This window comes from Salmo trutta, chromosome 18 (genome assembly GCF_901001165.1).
Source record: "Salmo trutta chromosome 18, fSalTru1.1, whole genome shotgun sequence".
Lineage (NCBI taxonomy): Eukaryota > Metazoa > Chordata > Actinopteri > Salmoniformes > Salmonidae > Salmo > Salmo trutta.
Window position 1 is genome coordinate 20,526,590 of NC_042974.1, and position 6,460 is coordinate 20,533,049.

Consider the following 6,460-nt stretch of genomic DNA (forward strand, 5'->3'; position numbering starts at 1 on the left):
GACCGTTAACGTCTACCATAACGGCACCATCATTGTTCAGGGGTCGGAAAGCAGCCAGGAAGACTTCCCTAAGAGAAGAAGCAAAGGAGCATGAAGCTTCTCCACAGACCAAAATCGAGACAAGCCATCCAAACCTTGACTGCAGCCCCGTCTCTCCAAGACTCTCCTTGGAGATCAAATCTCTCAGATAGTTCTCGAAAGAGACTTTGCTGAGTTCAGGGACAAATGTACCTACTCAGATTGAGACATTTACATGTGTGCAATATGGCCCCATCAGAAAGTAAAGTTATGTTAATGGAGATCTAAATGCTAGAACTGGTAAGCAGACTACATAGATTTAGGGAGAAATACCCATGAACACAGTGCCAGATCTGTGTATGAATCACAACTAACTAGCATTTTGAAAACCTCTTTAAATTCCAAGGAAAATAACTTTTTAAGTAAAAGTCTAATTGGATTGCTCCCTAAACAACAAACATAGCACAGTATTTACCCTCCACACCTTGGTCAAAAAACATGTCAAACATGCCAAAGTCAAAAAGGAAAAATACTTGCCTGTTTTATAGACTTTCAAAAAGTATTTGATTCCATATGGCGTGAAGGTACACTATAAAGTGCCTTCGGAAAGTATTCAGACCCCTTGTTACGTTACAGCCTTATTCTAAAATTGATTAAATAAATAAAAATCCTCAGCAATCTACACACAATACCCCATAATGACAAAGTGAAAACAGGTTTATAGAAATGTTTGCAAATGTATTAAAAATTAAAAACAGAAATACCTTATTTACATAAGTATTCAGACCCTTTGCTATGAGACTCGAAATTGAGCTCAGGTGCATCATGTTTCCATTGATCCTTCTTGGGATGTTTCTACAACTTTTCCACCTGTGGTAAATTCAATTGATTGGATATGATTTGGAAAGGCACACATATGTCTATATAAGGTCCCACAGTTGACAGTGCATGTCAGAGCAAAAACCAAGCCATGAAAACCCACCCGGAAAACACCAGTCTCAACGTCAACAGCGGGATGCTAGCCTTCTAGGCAGAGTTCCTCTGTCCAGTGTCTGTGTTCTTTTGCCCATCTTAATCTTTTCTTTTTATTGGCCAGTCTGAGATATGGCTTTTTCTTTGCAACTCTGCCTAGAAGGCCAGCTTCCCAGAGTCGCCTTTTCACTGTTGACGTTGAGACTGGTGTTTTGCGGGTACTATTTAATGAAGCTGCCCGTTGAGGACTTGTGAGGCGTCTGTTTCTCAAACTAGACACTCTAATGTACTTGTCCTCTTGCTCAGTTGTGCACCGGGGCCTCCCACTCCTCTTTCTATTCTGGTTAGAACCAGTTTGCGCTGTTCTGTGAAGGAAGTAGTACACAGCGTTGTACGAGATCTTCAGTTTCTTGACAATTTCTCACATGGAATAGCCTTAATTTCTCAGAACAAGAATAGACTGACGAGTTTCAGAAGAAAGTTATTTGTTTCTGACCATTTTGAAGCTGTAATTGAACCCACAAATGCTGATGCTGAAGATACTCAACTAGTCTAAAGAAGGCCAGTTTTATTGCTTCTTTAATCAGCACAACAGTTTTTAGCTGTGCTAACATAACTGCAAAAGAGTTTTCTAAAGATCAATTAGCTTTTCAAAATTATAAACTTGGATTAGCTAACACAACGTGCCATTGGAACACAGGAGTGATGGTTGCTGATAATGGGCCTCTGTACACCTATGTAGATATTCCATAAAAAATCTGACGTTTCCAGCTACAATAGTTATTTACAACATTACCAATGTCTACACTGTATTTCCGATCAATTTTATGTTATTTTAATTGACCAAAATGTTTTGCTTTTCTTTCAAAAACAAGGACATTTCTAAGTGACCCCAAACTTTTGAACAGAAGTTAGTGTGTGTGTGTGTGTGTGTGTGTGTGTGTGTGTGTGTGTGTGTGTGTGTGTGTGTGTGTGTGTGTGTGTGTGTGTGTGTGTGTGTGTGTGTGTGTGTGTGTGTGTGTGTGTGTGTGTGTGCCACCTTGGCCTTGTAGTCTCCCCACAGGTCTCTGCTCCCTACCAGGGGTCTGTGGATCCTCGAGCCTCCAGCTGAAAAAGAGAGAAACTCACGCATGAATACATACTCACAGGAGAGGAGTGAGACCAGCACACAGACAAAGAGAGACAGAAGGACAGTCAGCCGTACCTTTGTATTTCAGCTGGGGTTCGAGCTCCATGTCATCGTAGTCACCATCCTGGAATGTCCTCTTCTTAGTCTTTATCTATGTCATGTTTCCTCCTGTCACCTAGGGATGATTTCCCTGTTAAAAGAGGTGGGTTTTCTGTTATGCTTTGCAGAAGATTGAATTGTTTATCATGTGTGGACGTTTCCTGAGTGAGTTTTTGAGACTTAGTGTTTGTTGTTTTTTCGAGTGTACTGTGATCATGTGGCTACCGTTTCTCAGTAAATATTATGTTTATCCTTAACCACTGATTCCTCGTCTGGTCTCTTCTCTGTACCTGCGTCCAACCTTACCACGTCACAATCTAGAGATAGAAAAAGAGGGAGAGAGAGTTCAGAGAAGGTTTCAGAAGTTTTGTGCGTCACTAACCTCAGCAGGCAACTTTTTACTCAATTATATTTATTTTGTGGAAAATCCTAACTTATTGATGGGAGACTAAGTGAAAATGTGACCTAAATGGAAGTTAGGATTTGCGCCTTCAACTGTTCGGGGTGAAATCAAATGGGTTGTTATCCCTCCAATGAATCAAGTTTCACAAGTGTTTGTTTCCCTGGTGCCGCACACAAGCTTAAGATCACCATGCAAACAATGCCAAACGTCGGCTGGAGTGGTGTAAAGCTCACCGCCATTTAAATTTGGAGCAGTTGAAACGCTTTCTCTGGAGTGATAAATTACTCTTCACCATCTGGCAGTTCGACATGCGAATCTGGGTTTGGCGGATGTCAGAAGAACGCTACTTGCTGAATGCATGGTGCTAATTGTAAAGTTTGGAGGAGGAATAGTGGTCTGGGGCTGTCTTTCATGTTTCGGGCTAGGCCCCTTAGTTCCAATAAAGATAAATCTTAACGCTACAGCATACGATGACATTTTAGATGATTCTGTGCTTACAACTTAGTTGTAACAGTTTGGGGAAGGCCCTTTCCTGTTTCAGCATGACAATGCCCCCGTGCAGAAAGCGAGCTAAATGAACTGGCTACCATATAAGAAAAATCTACGTCTCGGGGACTCACCCTAGAAGACAAATAAAACATGTATTTTAGTGGCCGATGTCACCAACAGAACAGCGGCATGGTAAACAGTATTGTAAGGTCCGGGCACTATCCCTTAATATGGAAAAAAAACTAAGCAATGATATTTCAGAAAAAATCCAGATGTCAGGAATTTAGATACCATTTCACCTCAGGAGAAACCACCCTGAAACACACCACCAATTGTACTTACCTTGGTCTGAATATAAGTTAATCTGGGAAGTTTGACAGTTTTCTTTTTGGTGTATTATTTTCCATGTAAAATTGTTTTACTTGATATATTATTATTGTTGCTCAAACATATACATTGCTTTGGCAACAGTGGAAACCACCCATTCATGTCAAAGCATTTATTGAATTTGATTGATAGAAAAGAGAATGAGAAAAGAGAGAAGAGTGAGTGAGCAGCCAGATTTCTTTCGGTCTGCTGTGTCAGTAGAGGGGTTGGTCAAAACAGAACTATAAATAGTAGGAGTGTTGTAGTACTATAGTCATCTCCTGAATGGAGCCTTTCTGTTGCTCTCCCCCTCACACACTGTGTTGCTTTAGTATGGGGTGAACAGGGAACAGGGCTCCCCAAAGCAATGACTGACTGATTCATTCAAACACTACAGTCAAAAGCCTCCCATCCTCCTCCAACCCTACATCCAACTCATGATGTCCCCTTGCAGATCTGAAATAATGGGATGAGTGCAAGTAATATGGAAGAGGCCATATTGCAGAGGTCTATCACCTCTACAAAGGCCAATTAAACATTGTCTGGTGCTAGGGGTTGATTTTCCTATTTTCTTTATGACTATGACAATAGTGAAATAAAACAGTGTGAGTTTGATGTTCATTTTATTGCTCATTTTCATCCGCAATCTAGATTGCCATCTAACGGTCAAACAGAGCAATAACAAGACATTTTCCATTTTCATTATCGTCAATGTTTCTACAAGATACATAAATACATGTTTTAACAGATGTATGTCCACGTGTACACATTTGGGGTGAGCATGTCACTCGTTACATCTGATGGATTGAACAAACCTATAAAGTCAAAGTTTCATGTGTGTGTGCCCGATTGTATCCATTGATAACTATGGGAATCAGGCAAGAAAAACTTCCAGGGGGAAAAATAAACACATCTATTTTGAAGCTCTCTTTTCAAGTCCTCTTTTTGTTCCTTCTCCCACTTTCTCTGTTTGTCGCAAACATACATTAGCTGTTTTTTTAGGGGGTATGCCTGAGCAATACTCTGTATAGACTCACAGACTGATAGAAATAGAATTAGCTTTAACTCTGTTTCTATGCACAGACCCTCGTGAACAACAGGCAGATGGACACAAACACACATTCAACAGTTCTGTGTGTAAACTTTTAAGGACCTCCTCTTGTTCCTCTGCATCCTCTTCCGAGACTGTGCTCCCTTCTGGGTCCCTCTCACCATGCCATTTAACTGGCCCTGCATCTTTGCTTTCTTCCTACACACACACACAAACACATGGTCAGCAGAGGGTTAAGCTTTCACTATTACAACTACAATTTACTACAATCATTACTATGTTTATTACTAAGTTGTTACCTGAGGTTGAGCTGTGCTTTCCTCAGAGGGATGTAGGCATATGGATCAACCTTTCCTTTCCTCTTCACGTCTCCTTTACCCTTCTGGAGAAAACACAAACACACTCTTTACCAATGTGAAGAGTCAATGACAAAGGTCTGACTGTTACTCCCAGTCTGAAATCACCCTGAGAAAGTGTGTGTGTGTGTGTGTGTGTGTGTGTGTGTGTGTGTGTGTGTGTGTGTGTGTGTGTGTGTGTGTGTGTGTGTGTGTGTGTGTGTGTGTGTGTGTGTGTGTGTGAGTGAGTGTGTGTGTGTGTGAGAGACACCTTGGCCTTGTAGTCTCCCCACAAGTGTCTGCTCCCTCCCATGGGTCTGTGGATCCTTGAGCCTCCAGCTGACAGAGAGAGAAACCTACACATTAGTACATACACACAGGAGAGGACTGAGACCAGCAACCAGCACACATGGACAGACAAAGAGAGACAGAATGACAGTCAGCCGTACCTTTGTATTTCAGCTGGGGTTTGAGCTCCATGTCGTCATCGTAGTGACCATCCTGGAATGTTCTCTTTTTAGGTAGGCCTGATCACCGACGATGATGAGACAGCCCATAGGGAGGAGTTCAGAGAACTTGCAGTTTGGTGCCATAGCAACAACCTCTCCCTCAACGTCAGCAAGACAAAATAACTGACTCCAGCCACCCAAGTCATAGACTTTTCTCTCTGCTATCACACGGCAAGTGGTACCGATGCAAGTCTGGAACCAACAGGACCCTGAACAGCTTCTACCCCTGTAAGAATATGTTGAAGATAAATACACAACGCAGAGACAGAGGACGAGAGGTCAATACAGTACTAAAGGTCAAGAGGACAAGAGTCAATAGAGTACTAAAGATCAATGGAAATAGTGTTTTTTTCTGTAATTGGGGAATAATGGGAGGAATTTGTCTACATACTGAACATATTGAAATACGATACTTGTTATTTGGCCAAAGGGCAATAGTTTTATTGCAAGGAATTCTAATTGGTCAACCACAGGCTAGGGCTGGGTTATAAACTACATCCTGTTTCTTTGTTCTGTGGAGAGAATCACTGGAGAGCATCATTGAGGACTGGGAGAATAAACATCTACCTCCCCCCATGATTTGTCCTATTTGAATAAACCTATTTTCCTCCCCGATTTGCTTTGGGGTCTGTGTTATTGAAAACTAACATCAACTGCTAACACCCCCAAACCATAAGACTGCTAAATTGTTTGCTAAATAGTTAACCAACTAGCCACCCGGGCTATCTGTTTTGACCCTTTTTGCACAAACTTTTTTGTCTCATCACATGCGCTGCTGATACTGTTGATTATCCATCACTTTATTCTTAGTTATATGTACATATCTACCTCAATTACCTCGTACCCTTGCACATCGCCTCGGATCTGGTACCCCGTGTACATAGCCAAGTCATTGTTACTCTTTGGGTATTTATTATTTATTTTATTGTTATGTGTTTTACTTTTCTATTATTTCTCTATTTTCTTTTTGTCTGCATTGTTGGGAAGGGCCCGTAAGTAAGCATTTCACTGTTAGTCTACATCTGATGTTTACGAAGCATGTGACAAATAACATTTGATTTGAAAATTTGATTTGATTGATTTGGGACA

The 6,460-nt window shown here is 41.2% G+C and overlaps 1 long non-coding RNA gene across 1 annotated transcript; it reads right to left on the minus strand.

The window, feature by feature from the left end:
• Positions 1–4,825: 4,825 nt before the first annotated feature.
• On the minus strand, positions 4,826–5,185 carry LOC115152633 (uncharacterized). The gene is made up of 2 exons (XR_003867541.1): positions 5,134–5,185; positions 4,826–4,909 (listed from the first exon to the last, which is right to left on the minus strand). It is a non-coding gene; the product is annotated as an uncharacterized LOC115152633 (long non-coding RNA).
• Between the last annotated feature and the right edge of the window lie 1,275 nt (positions 5,186–6,460).